Here is an 18,304-nt window from a genome sequence, read left to right on the forward strand (position 1 = left end):
TTGCCGGCTGAGCTAGTGAGGTAACATTTCTTCTCGGGAGACTAAGGGGAACACAGAATAGTAGAACAAGTGTTATGACCAGTTCTCTTTCTTTGCATTTGCTCCTTCCAGATGTAAGCAGTGTGCAATAAAGAAGTCATTTTGAGAAATGGTGTCTATTTCATATTGTGGCATGGGTACCCCCAAATTCAGACATGTGTAAATAACCACTGATTCTAAACTCCATTTCTGGTGCCTATTTCGGAAATACATACGTTTCCTTGATACCTATTTTTCACAGTTTATATTTTACCAAATTAATTACTGTATACCCGATGCACAATGAAAAACCATTGCAAGGTGCAGCTCAGTAATTGGCTCTGGGTATCAAAGGTTCTTGGTGAACCTAAAAGCCCTATATGCCCCCGCAACCAAAAGCGCACAACAGATGCAACAGTATATTGCTTACAAGTATCTGCCACTATTAGAAGTTACAGATGAAAACGTAGACAGAAATGGCTGTTTTTTTTAACTCAATTCAAGTATGTTTTTTTTACTTCAATCTTTACTTTCTATAGGAAAACCTTAAAGGATCTACACAAATGACCACTTGCTAAATTCAGACTTTTGTCTACTTTTCAGAAATGTATAGTGTTCTGGGATCCACCATTGCTTTCATTGGTTTCATACCCATTTCTACCCCTAAGTGGAAGGAAGTTGAAAGCTAAAGAATTGGAATTATGGGCTTTGCCCCAGTAAAATGCCAAAAATATTTTAAAAAATGTTGTTTTCTGATTCAAGTCTCCCTATAACTGAAAACTGGGAAGATGGTGATTTTAGCACTGCACAAGTTTCATTGATGCTATTTGCAGGGAAAATAACAGGCGCTTTCTTATGCAGCACTTTTTTCCCCCAAAAAAACAAATTTAACTCTAGTTTGGGTGATTTCTCAGTCCCCTCCAGGGGAATGCACGGACACTGGGAACCTTTATAATGCACAGGATGTTGGAACAAAAGGACACAAATTTAGCATGGACACCTTATGTGAACAAAAAGTTATGGAGGACTAAGCACGAACTTCCCCACATATCTGAAAAAAGGCTTAGCACAGCTGCGGGGGAAAACAGGAGGGTTAGCGGCAAAGGGGTTAAACTCAAAGTAACTGCTGTTTTTAAACTTTCAAAGTCACTGACTGCAAAGGCTATAAAAAGAACAGAGCCATTGCCGTGAGCAGTTTGGTTAAAAACAGTGAGTTTACATTGTACTTGGGCAAACCATTAATTCTATTAGCATATCAGCACCCACATGCCCATCTCTGCTAATTGTCAAAAATCCCCCATATTTACTTATTACACACTGAAACAATTATTTCTTTGTATTCTAAAGTCATTTCTTAAGATTAAGTAACCAAATTAGAAAGATGGATACTGATATCTAGTCTAATACTTTACTTTTCCCAAATAAGGTTTTGAAGCCAAGAAATAGATTTGAATTTTAGAAAAATAATCAGAATGTTTACAACTGACAAAAATGTGTGATCTAGTCACATTAGAATACCAATTTATCATGATTCCTGATTGCATCTTTGCAATCGACAAAAATATCACAACGCTATTGCAGTCATTATGATTTCTGAGTTGTACTATTATTATATAACAGCAGCATGGACCTGTGGGATTATAACCCTCTGACATCATAATATTATCTACATAAAAAACATTGCATGATAGTGATATGAGCTGGAGATAGCACAGTGTCAAAAACATCTGGAGGGAAACAGTGATTGGACGTTAAACACTATTGGCTGAATCTTAGAAAATATTTGCTTTTATATGTTGGACTTGCACAAATTGAATTTCTACGGTTTTGTGGGTGTAAAATCTGAACCTAATGATAACTCACTGTAACCTTTGTTTTTGTAGTGAATTTCTATTTTTTTTTTGTGCTATTTCCTAACCATACTGTCCCTGAAACCTTTGGTTTTTCCAGTGAATTTCATTTTTTTTTTTAACAAAGTAATATTTAATTACCATATGTGAATCCAACTGCTTCCGCGCATGCACCACTGCACGCAGCCAGCCCTATGATATGCACAGCCTTTGGCCTGGCCTGTGGCCAGATCCCGTAGCCAACCCCCCAAAGGCAGCCAACCCAGGAGGGAGGTGATCAGCCCCTGTCACCAGGCCAATTTTGGCCCATGGGACCCCCATCCCCTGGAGCCCTGAACATTTTGTGAGGGAGGTGGGCACATGTTCCCTTCTCTGGGCTGATTTAGGCCCCAGGGACCCCACCCCCAGAGTGTAGTACATTGTTTTAGGTGAGGGGTATATGGCCCCCTTCCCAGATCATTTTGGACTCCATAGATCACGACTGGGTTGATGGAAAAAGGGGCTTGCAGTCACCCTTCCCTGGGGGGATCAGCAACCTCCCCTTCCCTGGGCAAATTTGGCCCCCGACACCCCATTCCATGGGGCTTGGCCAATTACTAGAGGGGGAGGGAAGATGCACAGCTCCCCTTCCCAGGCTGATTTTGGCTTCAGGACCTCATACCCGGGGGCCGAGACAAGAAAGAGTGGGTGCCCCGCAGCCTACCCAGGCCACCCACTGCATCCTTGATGGGGGTTGCTGAGGTAGTCCCAAGTCCTCATGTCCCCTGCTGGCTCCCCACATCCAGCGGGAGCTGGTTTTGCTCCCGCCCACAGGGAGCAGCTAACAATGATGCACCCTGCAGGCTGGAGCAATATTCAGTCCTGTAACCTTGCCGACATCACTGCAGGCAGGAGAACAGATCTGAAGTCCACTCCTGGGGGGAAGCATTTTCTATGCTCCTGTCCACTGGGAGAGGACTTTGGGCCTGAATTAAATCTTGGCAGCATAAGTCCAGCTATTGATTTTACATCAAATATCCCGCCTGCCACCTTGGCAGTCAGCCCGCTCAATTTAGATGTTGGCGGTCCCATAGACGAAAGTCCGTCGATGAACCGTTGTCACCGCCCAGGACTGTACACCCGTGTCAACAGCGCAATAGGCAAAGGTGGCTGGTAGTAGGAATCCAGACAGTTTTACCACTTGGCCAATCATGATGTGCCTTCCTGCCAACATAACCGTGACAGATAAACCTCCTCATATGAGTTGGCAGATTGGGAGGCATATAGGCATGAACCTTACCTTTTTTGGAGCTTTCTCATTCTTTGCCAAACATCAACCCAACTGTACAAGTCCCATTCTTGCTGCTGCTACTGGACCTCGACAAAAATCAACCCCGTCTTTGCCAGAACCGAAGGTAAGTATTTTACCTGTTACTATCAAAACTGTCTGTGTACATTAGTTCTGGACACCTGCATTTTTAAAATACTTGCAAGCAATAGTAAAATAATGTACAATACATATTTGTGTGTAATGTGGTTGTTTTGAAAATGTAAAGAAACATACCTGTAAATCTTATTTTCATTCATCAGTTTGGTCCCAACTGTCTTCATGCCACAGGACAACTATACAAAATGGCACATTAATCCTTAATTCAAAATGTGTTCATACAGGTGTGTTTAATGATTTTTTCTAAACTACCATATCAGATGCATATACAACATAAATTATTGTAACCACATAAACCTGAGAAAATATAGTAATTGCACTACACAATTCAACAAGTGGGATCAACAAGAAATGTACATCCAATGTCACGTCTAAACTTAGAACATGGCATATATGTATCAATGTCACATTTCCTCTGGTTGTGTGCATTTTCTGTTAACCATTAGATTTCATTTACTTCAAAGTGTAATTTATCATATCTAATGCGTGTGTTCACTATTAACACTTATAATTTCTAAATAAACACACTAGCATTGAAAAACTAAAAAATATGACTATATTCAATTTTGATATGTGTCCAGTATCATGATGAATGATTGCACCAAAATTAACATGTCCATAACAAATGTTCAACATTAATGTATGTACTATACAAGCATGCCAAGAATACAGCCTGTGTTTGTCACTGTCAGAAATGAAATTAAGTTAGTGTTACTCAAATTTGCATTATTAACATTGTCATCGATTACTTATCAATTATTTTAAAATAATGCCAAGACAAACCTTCTGAAAATATAATGGATGTTACTGTAAAAATGAGATACCTTTCTCAAAGTTAAAAACAAAACACCAAAATGGAAATCTCCATCTAGTAATGTGGGAAATGTGGGCTTCAGGCCTAGAAATGACTTTCTAATGTTGCTGCCAAGGGACATCCTCCTCAGTAAGGGGCACCTAAATGTTTTTTCTTGGGAGGGTTGGGTTTGGGTCTCACTGGGGTCAGGGACAGGGCAAGAGTATAAGGGTGTAGAGGAGAAAGGGTAGAAGGGATGGGAGAGGATGGAGTTTGGGAGGTAGAGGGAGGTTGCGTTGGTGTTGTGTGTGTCTCTGTTGCAGGTGCATGTGGGTCTGGTATATTTGGTGCATTTTGGGGCGTGTGTTCCTTAGAAGGCATGTGGTGTTTGGGTAAGTGTGTGCATTTGCATTTGGTGTGTGCTGGTGTGTGTGGACTTTCCAGTGACTGTGTCTGTTTGGTTGAGTATGTTGTTGAGGAGGTTGGTGTGCTTGTGGTGCATGTGTCTGTATGTGTTTTAGATGCATCTGTGTCTGGTGTATGTTTGGATGTGTGTGGTTTTGTAAGTGTACTATATTCAGGTGACTGTGGTGGTTGTTGCTGTGCCTGTGGGTTAGTGTCAGTAGTCTGTGTCTGTCCGATGGGTGTATGTTCGTGTCTCTTGCTGTGTTTGTGTTTATGTGTGGGTGTGCTGCTTCTGTCTGCTTTAGTGGGTGCATGCACGGAAGTGAGTGTGCTGGGATTGAGGTGGGATTTGGGATGTGGAAGGGACAGGAGTTGGGGCACAAGGTTGGACTGGTTGGGGGGTTGTGGTTAGTGCCGGGGCTATCTTTCCATGCGATCTCTGCATGCCTGATAGCGAACTATGAATGGCATACAGGAATGCAACCAATTGTTGCATTTGAGACCTAAGCCGCTGGATGACAATCACAATTGCTGTTTTGCTTACAGAGATGCTGCGTAAGAGTAAAATAGCCTCTTCACTGAGCATAACTAGGGACAGGGGTGGGGGAGGTGCTAAAGAATGCCACCCCTTTTATGGGGGTGGGTTTGGCCAACTGGGGGGAAGTAAAAGAGAGGGTAGAGATGGGAATTTTGGTAGCGGACAAGGATGCAGATGGTATATATCCTGTCGGGTCCGCCACCAATAGGGACTGACCTTTTCTGGAGGCCTCCATAGAGGATGTAGAGCTGGTGACCTCTGTGCTAGTCCCCTCACCCTCTGTGCCACTGTGTCTATCTGTGTCTGATGTTTCTACACCCGAAACATATCGGCCAGCTGCTTCTCCACCTTTATGGACAATGTCTCCTTCACCTGCTCCTGATGATGCTGAAAAGACACAGACAACATTTTTAGTATATCTGTGCAAATAAAAAAAATAAGAGACCGTTTCACACTTTTATTGTTTCATCTGCTGCAAGGTGTTAAAACTTAGGTATACTTCACCATTATCCCATATACTCACAATTTTACAAATTACCATCATTACACCCATCTCATTTTAGATCATGTCTCTTAAACACTACAAATTTCTCATGGAATTGTACATTATCTCTGAATGGGTCAGATAGGTTGTTTTGAATAGGGAACTTATGTCACAAAATTAAATATCAAGCAATAAAGCTTTGTAACATGTACATTGTCCATCTGCAGAAGGCCCTTTCAATAACCCCTTTCCTTCATCCGTTAATTCTTCATATGGACATAACAAAGGACACACAAATGTTATTTGTGGTACAGGTAACTCTGTCACCAATGTGTACACATTCCTGTCTCAGTACAGAATGTTTGCCTACTAAATTCATGTCGGATGAAACAGACTGGTCTACATGCACATGTGTGATGGAGTAAGGCTTCATGCCAATCTACTACTGTCAACTTGAACTGATTTGAATCTTGCAGTGTACACATTTTTATCAAATCTCTTTGCTAAGAAATATTGCCATTGTACTCATGTTCCAATTATTTGTAACCAGATGCTGAATATTGTTTGGTCAAATAACTCACCAATGTGAAGTCAGAAACACACACTATATCATATGTGTATTGTGTGCCATGTCACCTGTTACGGGCATCACACCTCATAGAATCCTTAATTGGGGTCTGTGTGGTAAAACTGTCTCTTGGAACGTAGGCAAAAAACTGGCATCTTTTTGTTCTTAGGCAGGCAGGCATTTGTTTGCTCGAAACAGTGCTTTGGCATGAAGCTAGTGGTATCCTTTAACACAAATCAATACACAAATCACCTTATGCAAAATTGACATCTTCTAGAAATCCTCTTGTGCCTTGGATGTCTGACAACCTTTATGTTGAGCCCACAAATCACTGCTGTAACAAAAAAAAGTTAAGTAACAATAAAAACTCAATAAACTAACTTACCCTGTTGATACTGCTGTTGCCCGCTCAACTGCCCATCAAGGCCTGGACAGGCCATTGCAAGTATGCAGGCCATTAGGGGGTCATGGTGCTGTCACAGTGGGAGGACTGGCCAAGCTGGACTTCAGTTGACTTAAGGGTCCAGCTTTGTAGGTCCTCCCACCTCTTGCCACAGTGAATGTTGCGCCGCTAGTAGACCCCCACGGTCCGCACCTTCTGGGTGATGGCCTTCCATATCTGCTACTTCTGATAGGCGTTGATATGTATGGATATAGAAAAAGAAAGAAAAAATGGTTTTGTAAGGTTAAGTTACCTGTACTCCTGTGACACAAACAATTTTGTAACGTCTCTCACAAGCATTTCTAAAATGTTAGTACAGATTATTAACCAACATTTTAAGTTTCCTAGGACATACCAATTTGCAGTGACCTGATGAGCACCCTCATCACTTTCAATGTCCTCATGCTACAAATCCTGGTCACAAACATCATCTGGGACAGGAGTGTGAAACATGTCCTGTAGTGGGAGCTATGTTTGTGCAGTACAAATCATTGTAAGCTACTGAAGACTAAACATCTTGTACATTATTAGCACACACTCCCATGCACAGCTACATTGGCATAATGCCTAATGTTTTTAGAGCCAGATACTATGGTCTGAACCACATACAATGACTAAGGGCAGCATGGAAGGACTGCCATGTGTGCCAGTGATAGCAAGGTTTTTGGTGATATATGAACAAGTGTGTGTGTAGGAAAGGGACATACTTGTATGGGTGACTGAGAGACTGTGTTATATGTACTTGCAGCACAGGATATTGCTTTCCCCGGGTTTGGCACAATAAATGAGTAAAGCATACAGATACTAATTTTTCTGAAAATGGGATAGCTTTAAGGTGAAAAAAAATATTCTGACAGGTCCATTACTTTGAAAGTTTTTTCTTGTACTTCACATTTCTCTCATTTCAACATATGGTTGTGTTTTTTACGTATACTTATGATAAAGGGTCTACTGGCCACTCAAAGTAAGAGGCATGCAGTTTGTAAATTGAAATCTTGTTCTTTGAGTTAATAGAAATTAAACATCACATTATTCACTCATATTTATACATTGGTAAATTGCCAAATTATCGAGTTGACTACACGCCAATCACAACACTTCACTCAGAAACTAAAAGTGACAACTTTGCCTGTGTATTAAGAAGAAACAAGTGACATAGAAATATATTTTCCATTCAACATGTACCTGTTCCTCTGGGTTCCCATATAGCTGGCTCTACAGGGACAGGGACTTCATGGGAGAGAGTTCCAATTCCTCAGCAGAGAAGTAAAGGGCCCTCTGACCTGCTTTGTCTGGCATCCTGCCTTCCAGAGGTCTATAGCAGCAAAAGTGGAGGAGGTGTTGTTGGCTGCAGTGTTCGGAGGCAAGTGAGCTTTTTTCCTAATGCCGTGTACATGTACACAACATATGCGATCCGCAATGGAGACGGACACAGACATTGGCTTTCATGCTCAACCATCACATATGTTAACCTATGGCTAAGTCCGTCATGGAGTGTTATACCTACTACGCAGTCAACTTACGCCAAAGGCTATGGTCATGTGTCTGCAAGTTTAGGATGTGAACCAGTGTATGTTAAGTTCATCACCACCACTCAAAATGGTGGCTAGTTTGTTTACCAAGGCAAAATACTTACAAAATACGTACAACACTCTTTTTTTAATAAATTTAGCGCATTATAATGTAATGTGTTACTATTTTTAAAATCAATAGTGGTAGTGTATTTTCTACTTTCATTGTCGGAATTTTAGAAAAAAAATAATAGAGTGTTAATAATACATTTCACTTTTTTCTTGAAAAAATCAGATGTAAAAATTAATATTCTAAGTTGTAACCTCAATCAAAAATTGATGGGCACATATATGTCACAAAAACATATTTAATTTTACAAAGACATGAGATGTGTGTTGAATGTCAAAGTACTGTAGGACGATTTTAAGAGAATTATTTTTCTTAAATGCAGATATATGAACGCAGGAGGGGTAGAATATGAAAGCTTCAAATGTTCAGACCTTTTTAGACCTTGCCACCATGGAAGAAAGTGACACTATAAAAAAATTCAGATGAATAGGCAAACTTTTCTGAATTTATGTCATCAGCTGGAGCCAAATCCTCTGCCTCACAATAGGAATCCCACAGCAATAATTCCAATAGTGGAAATCATGGCAGTACTACATTTTGTGGCTACAGGATCCTTCCAATACACATCGTAATATCTGAAGTCATGCCACAACCAACATTCAGTGGTGTGCTACCAGAAGCCCTTTATTCAATAATGAGACACAGAAGCTACATCTAGTTTACATAGTATGAGGATTTTGCTAATGTGAAGGAAGATTTTTATGCTTTGGGTGGCATACCGCATGTAGTTGGAACAACTGGTGGCACACATATTGCCTTGGTGCCACCACACGCCAGGCAGCAGATCTACCATAATCAGAAGAACTTCCATTCAAACAATGTGCTCATTGTCTGCCTACCAGATTTGTACATCTCAAGCATGTGTGCCCGTTTCCCAGGGTCACCACATGATTCCTTTGTACCACAGAACAGCAGCATACCCCTGCAAATGTCACAACTTGTTCCTAAGACGGCCTGGGTTGTTGGTAAGTACAATATAACAAAAGGGTAATTTGCTTTATTTATGGTTTAGGAATGTACAATGGGATGAGTTTCTATTGCTAAATATATTTTTTCCTTTCATTTGTGAGACTCAGTTTACCCTAACCAACCATGCTTGTTAGCACTGCTGAGGGATCCAACAATGCCAGGGGGGGTCTGCTTCGACGAGGCCCATGGAAAACCAAATAGGCCAGTGAAGTGGGCTTTTGGGCTCCAGAGGGCCAGATTTTGCTGTCTGAATAAGACTGCTGGAGCCCTCCCCAACTCACCCAAGAAGGTGTGCCAAATCACCATAACCTGCTGCATGTTGCACAACATAGTCCTGCAATGAAACATCCTATACATCACAGAGGATGAAGACCATGAAGAGCCACAGAGTGAGAATGTTGAAATGGCAAATGAAGATCACAGTGGTGAAGAGGAACGAACTGACGTATGTCAAGATGCCATTGACCACTTCTTTGCATAAGTGTAAGCATATATTAACTAATGCTATATTTACTGTCCGAACACCTTGTAATATGATGAGCATATCAGTCTGTGCTGACTTTTTTTAGAGATGGGTATGTCTGGAAAATTCCTGGGCAAGAGTGTTTGTTGATCAAAGGTTTGACACATTGACTACTGTGTTCATGTGCGTTATCTTTGATTGACCTAAATGATTTTGTCCTCATACATTATCAGTTGTAAGGTGTCTACTTCCTCGGGAAAATAAATTAATGTATTCCTGCTCTTCTGTTTTAGGATTCTTCACCATGTCATCTTTATTTGGGCATTTCAAAGTTATGACATTTGCTGTTAATTTCTGCTGTAGCCAAGTACAAAGGGAATATGTGTTGATCCTTTGTAACACACACTCTTTGAATGTACAAATGTTGTACAAAGACAACTTGTACATTGATTATATAGAGGTTTTTGGTATTGCATTAGACTTGTTTTCTGTTGTATGTTACCACCAAGACAATATGTGCTGCTTCACTTGCACATGTGTAGTTTGAACCATAGCATACACATCTCAAGTCGCTAAATCCTCATTTAGTGATAAATGTATGATGCTGTTGATGTGCCTCACCATTGTAGGATGAACATCTTATCGCACACCACTTTAAGTTGGTTGTGACATTGCTCCAGACACTACCACAGTATATTGCATTTCTCCTGTGTCCACAAAAGGTAGTTCTGCCATGATTTTGACTATTGGTGAAATTGATGTGGGATTCATCTTGTTAGTCAGGATTTCCGGCTCCAGCTGATGACATGAATCAAGGTTACTTTGCCTATTGAATCTTTTTGTTGTTGTATAAAATTCCTTTCTTCCATGGTATCAGTCAGGAGCTATACTTGTAATGATGGCACAGACGATTTGGTTAATGCCACAATGTTACTTTATTTTCCTTTAGTTTGACCAACACAGTTTGGTGGTGGTGGAGGCCATCCTCTCCTGGTGGTCCAGATGAATGTCCCCTCCTGGGGGAAGGGTGATCCACAGCTGCAGGGAGTGAGATGGTTGCAGGTGTTTCTACATTATCATTGATATCAGTGGACAGATATAAACCTGCACAGAAGGTCACACAATTCAGTGCAATCCGTGAGACAAGGGTTATCTGTTTGAATTGCCATATAGTGCTTCAAAAGGTGCATATACCACCTCAATTCATGTATAATCATGGAGATAGAAAGGTTGGTGGTAGTATTGAGTCTCCCCTCTATAGATGGCAGTGGGAGGAAAAATAGTGATCCTACTGCATGTGACGGAACCAGGAGCTATAAGAAAGGTTAATAGTACCCAAGATTTCAGGTTATTTTTCCAGTGGGATGGGGCTGTGGACAGACAAGTTATTGGTGCAATTAAGGGGACTGCCTGACTATATATATTCCATCCATCAGGAGAAGGGCATCGTTAAGAAACACTCCTTCTCAGTATTCCTCTTAACACAGATTTTGTGGCTATACAATGCTCTTTTTAACAACTGTGAAATATTTTTTCTATATTTACATTTATCACACACGTGTCTTTGTTCCCCTCTGAACACCCATTCAGGGCTTTACATTCCAACCACACCCAGGTAACCATGTTTAGTGCAATAGTACATCTGAAAAACGAATAAACAAATGGCAAGCAGTTGTAGGACTCGAGTCTTCATTTTTTGGATAACTTATTGATGCATGGTGGGACATCTTTAATATAATTAACAGCTTTGACAAATCTTCTTTTTCAATGTAATACAATGAAACCAGTGTCCTAAGACGTTTTCTTAGAGCTTTGCCTCTTTAATTTGAAGTTACTGTAAGTTAGATGCCAGCAAATACTGCTGAAACAAAAGCTCACCATACCAAATACTGCCACTATATTTAGCAATATAGCAGTACACAAACAAAACGTTTCCATTGGGCGTGTGAAGTTTTTGATCTAAAATCATATTTCCTTTGATCCTTTGTAGAATCAGTGATTCCAGGAAGCAGCCTGTTACCTACATAAAAATGATATTGTTACATTTGCAATTTATTTTATAGCTTAGCTTTATGGAAGACCTGGTGTCATCGGTTCCTCAAAAAAGTACAGTAAGAACTGCAGAGAGAGTAGGCTTTGGGTCTGCCCCTGTCAACACTTGACTTGTATGTATTTATCGAGACAGTGATTTTATATGTGTATTTTCTGATTTTCGATAGCTGGCCTGGATTGTCCATCAAGACCAGGATTACGTGATGGTTACATTATTTCATTTGTGTTAGCATTAGGTTTTAGTGATGGAGCATCAAGTATTTCTTTTGTAAGAACAGAGCGAATGTGTGCCCTTTGATGAAATTACTTTGCTGACCCAACACTTAATGCCTTTTTATTATTGATATATGATTTGCATAGTTTACATGTAAAGTCTGGTGTTTTTGTGAATCCCCTAAAAGACGTAAATCTACTTTTATTGTAGGAGGTTTCACACAGTTTCCATGTTTTCCGACTTTTAAATCAATCTTTGCAAATCGTTGCCACTTAATTCCTTTATACCCCAAAATGCATTCCAGCTGTGTGCTTGCTAACGGAATTCCGTTCCCTTAAAACTAACCCCCTTTCATTTTTAAGACATGACAGTCCAATGTGTCAACCAAAGGTGAGAGATTCACAATAGATCTACCTAAATATGTTCTAAGTTCATACTCTATTGCATATGTATTTTCATACCTGCTAGTACTGTTCCTCTTCTCTAAAGCAGTATCAAATGTGGTTGACTTCGATTCGGAATAAGGAGGCCTGTTTAGGAGTTAGGAACAAATATGTGCGCAGATTGCGGGTGGCTGTAATTACAGTTTCAGACTGGTATTTCACTACACATTTGCTCCTATTACTAGTTAAGTCCCGCAGAATTTAGAATAATTGTGTGGCATTAGAGTCACCAGGTGATATTCCGCATGGCACTCTGTTCCGTGGAGTTTAACCTAAACATATACCATCAGCTCTGAGAAAGTCATAAATGTGTGCGGGAGGCTGGCCAAAGGCAGGCAGTTCAGGAACTGATGTGTGATGGTGTGAATGGAAGGGGGTAGGTGGCTGACGAGAGAGGGACCTTTGCCTGCTTCCCTAGACCCTGCTTCTGGATCTGAGGCAGGCCATGGAACGGGTGTGGGCTGCAGTCCGTTCGTAAGGCGATTTATCAGTCATATTTTCCGGTCAGCAAAATCAGAAGCATTGTTCTGGCACCAATTAATGTAGTGGGTGGAACAATAGCTCACTCGTGAATCACGGTTGATGGGGGGAGGGGTTTGGATCCACAAAGGAATTCTGCTCCACTAGACTCATAATCTGGGCCTAAGTGCCTTGACACTTGGAAGAACTTTACTGTTTATGTTTATGACCATTTGGCGATTTAAATAGAGACATGTTCTAAATTGTATATATATTTTTTGGTCGGATTATGACTCACAATGAGTTAAAAGCGTTTCAGAATTTTGCCTTTTAATTCTTGCTAGATAGTTTAAAATTAACAGAGGGTTGGGGATTATTTATTGTCAATGATTCTTGCTTTATTTATTTGCTAGCATAGTTTCAGTCACATCTTATACAATGGTCCACGCAGAAAAGAAAACAACATCAAGCGTTGCAGCATGCCTTCTCCAATTAAAAAGTGTGTCTTATCACAGTCCAAGAGACATTTTGTACCGCAAAAATAAAGCAAGGTATGACAAAAAAGAAAAATAAACATGCATTGAAACAAAAAAGAAAGAAAGAAAACACAAGGAGGTAAAATGCCCTAAGCATTTTACGAAGGCTACAAGAAAATGGGAAATAAGACTTCAAAAGTTTCTTGCCACAGCCATTTGAAGTACTCAGCAGGAAAAACTGTCTGCAGTATTAGAATTTTTCAATAAAAACTGAACAGTAGGTGCTAATTCCAGCTTTTGACACCATATATTATTGTACCTTGCATTGTTTTTTAACAGTATTTCTGTAACAACTTAAAATACAGCCAACAGCATTTACCTCATAAAACTGAAATCTCACCTATGGTAATTTAATGTGGTCAGTGCGACTACAAGTTCAAATACCATGATATATCACGTGACATAATGTCCCTGTGCCTGTTGAGGGTGAAACCCAGAGAGCTTCAGCACCACTAACGTTAAGTATTAAAAAAAAAAAAAAAAAATCAAGGACATTTCTCAAGGCGCGTTTTGTGGGAGGTGCTGGGTGTGGATTACTGTGCGACATTGGCTGGCTTGGACCATAAAAAAACGAAGTTCCTTTTGCCACAGGATTGTTCTGGTTAGTGCTTGAACATGGTACTGTCTAAGTTTGGCTCCCTGACTCACACCTGCAACCAAAGCAGAGTAGAACACTTGCTGGCCAGCATCCTGCCACCAGCCAAGCTGGAAAAAGAGCCCTTCAAGAAGGTCGACCAGGTGAACTCCTGTTGGAAAGAGGCGTCTTCAGCATAGTCTGCGCAGCCAGCAGGATTTCTGATGTGCTGCTGGTTGCAGTGAGTGGGATGTGGGGGGCCATAAACGGCGAGATGGTGCCCCTAGAGGTGGTACTGCTGAAGAAGGCAGGTTCACTTGCGTCTGTGGTGTGATCCGTCTGCTTTACTGGTATGTGCGGCCCAACCGCTTTCTGCTGGTGCTGGAGCGGAACAAGCCCATCAAGGACTTCTTCGACTTCATCACAAAGAAGAGTGCCCTGGGGGAGGAGGCGAATGGGCCTTCTTCCACCAGGTGCTGGAGGCCGTCCGCCACTGGTACAGCTGTGGGGTGGTGCACTGTGACCTGAAGGACAAGAACCTGATAGTCTACCTGCGCACTGGTGAGCTGCGCCTCATCGACTCAGCTCCAGGCCTTGCTCAAGTACACTCTCTACACGGACTTCGACAGGACGTGAGTGTACAGTCCACTGGAATGGATTAAATACCACAGATATCACAGGAGGTCAGCTACAGTTTGGTCTCTGTGTGTTCTCCTGTACGACATGGTCTGCGGCAACCTCAGTTTCAAACAAGATGATGAGATTTCATGAGGGAGGGTCTACTTCAGACAGAGAATTACCCCAAAATGCCAACAGCTAATAAAGTGGTGCCTTTCCCTGAGGCCTTCAGACTAATGCTTAGACTTTTGACCACGCATGGATGAGCAAATTGTCAGATGTAATTAAGTCAGAGAACTGTGACCTGAGGCTCCGGGCTATCACACTGATGTATCTCGCACAAGTTCCAGCAGTGAGAGCCTCTGAAACCCACCCCATTGAGGGGAGGTACTTGCAGATACACCATAGCCCTGCTGCCAACGTTTGGGAGGGGCATAACAATGCATTCATAGTTTTAAAGCTGAATCTGTGCGAGGGGCTGAGGTATAACCCCTCTGACTGGTTCAGATCCGGATGGGACTTCTTGGCTGTGCGATGTTTGTACACTGCAGGCTGCTTCTTGGGCAAAAAGACTGGTTTTGTTTGAGAAAGCAGTGGCCTCTTGAATATGAACATTTTGCTCTCATAGATCCCAGACCAAATTTTATTTGCTTTTGAGTGCCTTTTTTGAAAGCTTCTTCAGAGGGACGTTTTCTTTTTTTCAATCAATCAATCAATCAGTGAATTTATAAAGCGAGCTATGTACCCGACAGGGTTTTGAGGCGCTGGGGAGGGGGGGGGGTGCTGCTAGCGTTCGAAGAGCCATGTCTTGAGCTGCCTAAGTCCAAAGAACAGCTGTTTTGGTTATAGGGCTGGCTGTCTTGCACGCCTATAACGCACTGGAACCTGCTGGGTAAACGGAAGCTGTCCCATCCTATGATTATGGAATACTTAAAGAGACATGGCCAACCAACTCTCTGCTGCTCAGATACTTCCTATAGCCTGCAGAGAAATATGAACAGTAATATCCGCTTTATCAGGAACAGCCACTCGCCTCCATTTCATCTCTACCACTGGGCCCCAAAAGCCCCTGTTTCGTCTTGACTCTTCCTCCTTTCAGTTGAAGTGCAAGCCTTAAGTATGTGTGAGCATGTTTAATGCGAACAACCAATGCAAATACCCGAGGATTTGACTGTCTCCCCATACCTGTATAAGGTATTCGTGTACACTTGGTTATCTTCTGTTATACCATTTATGTATTATGTCATTTGGACCGGTCCCACGGTTTTATCTGAAAGATATATTTATTTTCTTTGTTTAGTAATATCCAACTCTGTGCTAGCCCTTTCCTCTGCTGGTCCCCGCTCAAGACATTTCTCATGTTTTCTGCATTCCTGTTAACTTTTGTAAAAATCTATTCCTGCTCTTCATCGGTTTGTTTTAAAATTGTTGTACAAAGACTAATTTAAGGAAATTGATTTTTTTTGTTAGTCAAGTTTTTCCTTTAACCGGTATGGCTATTTTTTTCCCACCAGAAATGTAAAATAATGCTTGGAAGGATTTTAAATTATTGACATTTTACATTTTTCATAAATTTACTCGATCGACTCTACTTTAGTTTAATTTAATAGCGGTTTTCTGTCTAAGGCAGCTTGAAATGTTTCAGTTTTAACTATGTGAAAATTTTTGATCATATTTTTGTGCATATATTTCAATAAAAGTTTCTTATAGAATATTTACAAAATAAGAAGTTTCTTTTGGGTTTCTATGTCACAAGAGTCTAGATCATCCTGCCCATTTTGCAAAACGCGTTCTGGCACCCTCCACTCTTGGCCATTTCACAACAAAAGAATGTTCGATAATGGTAGAGTCTGCCTGACACCTCGACGTGCTTCTGGGTTTCAGCCTGCAGTGTCCAGTCGGCTTGCAAGTTAAGCTTTATTGGTTATTTCTTTGCAGGTAATACAGGGTGACACTGATAAATAGAGTTGGTGCACACAAACTGCCTAAAAGTTGATCTTCTCTACGCTTCCCACATACATTGATTTATTGCACTGGATATTTCATATTCCCTTTGGAGGTTCGCGATGGCGTGTTCTTTCCACAGAACTCGGATTGGAATATATATTTAAAACAGGGCAACCAATTACCAGACGGGTGTGTGAAAGCAGGAGAAACAATAACAGCTCATCAAATCGATCTCATTATTTAAGTGCTAGTTCTGAGCAAAAAAGAGAGACAAAAAAACAGCCTTCGCACAATGCATCGCAGGAACACTGAGGCAGAAGGCTATTACTACAGTACATTAAATTGCAGAAAAATATGGTCCTGTCACTGAAAAAAAACCTTTGGTTTTAAACAAATATTGATTTTGCTGTTCCTGGAAGGACGTTAACAAATAGTTGTGAAATTATTTACAAGCACTACATTAAGAAGACTTAGGGGCCTACTGTTCACTGAGAAACTGGGTCTTCGCAAAGTTTTTTTTCTCTTGTTTAGTGATGCATCTGGTGCGCAGACTTGTGGAGGAAGGCGAGAATACTGCTTTCTCTTCAGTGCTCTGACGTGTTGAAAATATGCCGCTACAGTTATCATTTATCGCCAGGCCGTCGCCCCTTTTTCTAACAAGAAAAGTTCTCTATCTCCATCGGAAATTTTCTCCCTCGAGGGTAATATGCTCATATCTTAACGATATTATTATTTGTCATAGTATCCCGGACCGGAGCCTAAAAAGGATAGGAATTGGCAAAGCCGATTGGTCTGGCCTTTGTTTGCCCACATACCTTTCTCACCCATACTCAACACTGTTAACCACACAATGCTCTTCTAAACGCACATGACTATCCTGGTGGTAGGAGCGGTGATGGTGGAGCCAATGGTAGTAGTGGTAACAGTAGTAGTGGTAGTGATAATGGAGACAGTAGTGGTAACAGTGCAAACAGTGGGGGAGTAGTAATGATGGTGGTTGTACTGGTAGCAACGGTGGTACTAATGAGAATGATGGCACTACAGGTGGAGATGATGATAATTATGCCGATGGATGTGATAGTGCTGACAGTGGTGATGCTGGTGATGGAGGAAGGAGTTGTAGAAGTGATGATGGTGTAGTAGTGACCAGGGTGATATTGGTATTTTTTTTGCATGGTGATGTTGGTGGTTGGGATGGTGCAGATAATGGTAATTGTACTGGTGATAATGGTAGTGGTAATGTTTATATTAATTATGGTATTAATAGTGTTGGTATTGGTGGCAGTGGTACAGTGTTAGTGAAGTGGCAGTGGTAATGACAATGGCACTGGGATAATGATAATGTTGGTTTTGGTGGCAGTGGTGGACTAAATGGTGAAGACAGTAATGGAGTTCTGGGTAGCGTTAACTGTGTAGAAGATAATACAGTAATGATTGTGGTAATGATAGTAGTAAATGGCAGTGATTAGAAATAGTGGTGATAATGGTGTAGCTATGGTGACTAGTATTGATTTTAGTAAGATACAGAAAAAACAGAAAAACTGAAATTTCCTAAAAAAAACAAAGGTGAAAGTGCCATTATAGTTAGGCATGGGACATGTGAAGTATTTAAGAGGTAATCCCACTAAGGTGAATAGAAAATTGGCCACTGGTTTTAGCTTGTTGAATTACTTCAAGTCCACAAACCCGATAGGACTCTGTCACAATGACTGGATGATGTCATCAGTGATGTAATAAATTACGTCATTTGAGATGTCATCAATTATGTCTTTTTAACATATCATGAGTGATAGAATAAGTGAGCTTATAAGCGGTGTAATATGGGGCGCAGAAGTTACAGTTAGCTCATTAAACTATAATTTGT

At 41.0% G+C, this 18,304-nt stretch overlaps 1 long non-coding RNA gene and 1 pseudogene across 1 annotated transcript in view; one reads left to right on the top strand and one right to left on the bottom strand.

Annotated features, from left to right (window-relative positions):
- Nucleotides 1-18,304, bottom strand: part of LOC138250137 (uncharacterized) — a 391,073-nt gene that overhangs the window by 330,171 nt on the left and 42,598 nt on the right. The window lies entirely within an intron of this gene.
- On the top strand, nt 13,917-14,859 carry LOC138250136 (serine/threonine-protein kinase pim-3-like; annotated as a pseudogene).

The sequence above is a fragment of the Pleurodeles waltl genome, chromosome 8 (assembly GCF_031143425.1).
Source record: "Pleurodeles waltl isolate 20211129_DDA chromosome 8, aPleWal1.hap1.20221129, whole genome shotgun sequence".
Classification (NCBI taxonomy): Eukaryota; Metazoa; Chordata; class Amphibia; order Caudata; family Salamandridae; genus Pleurodeles; species Pleurodeles waltl.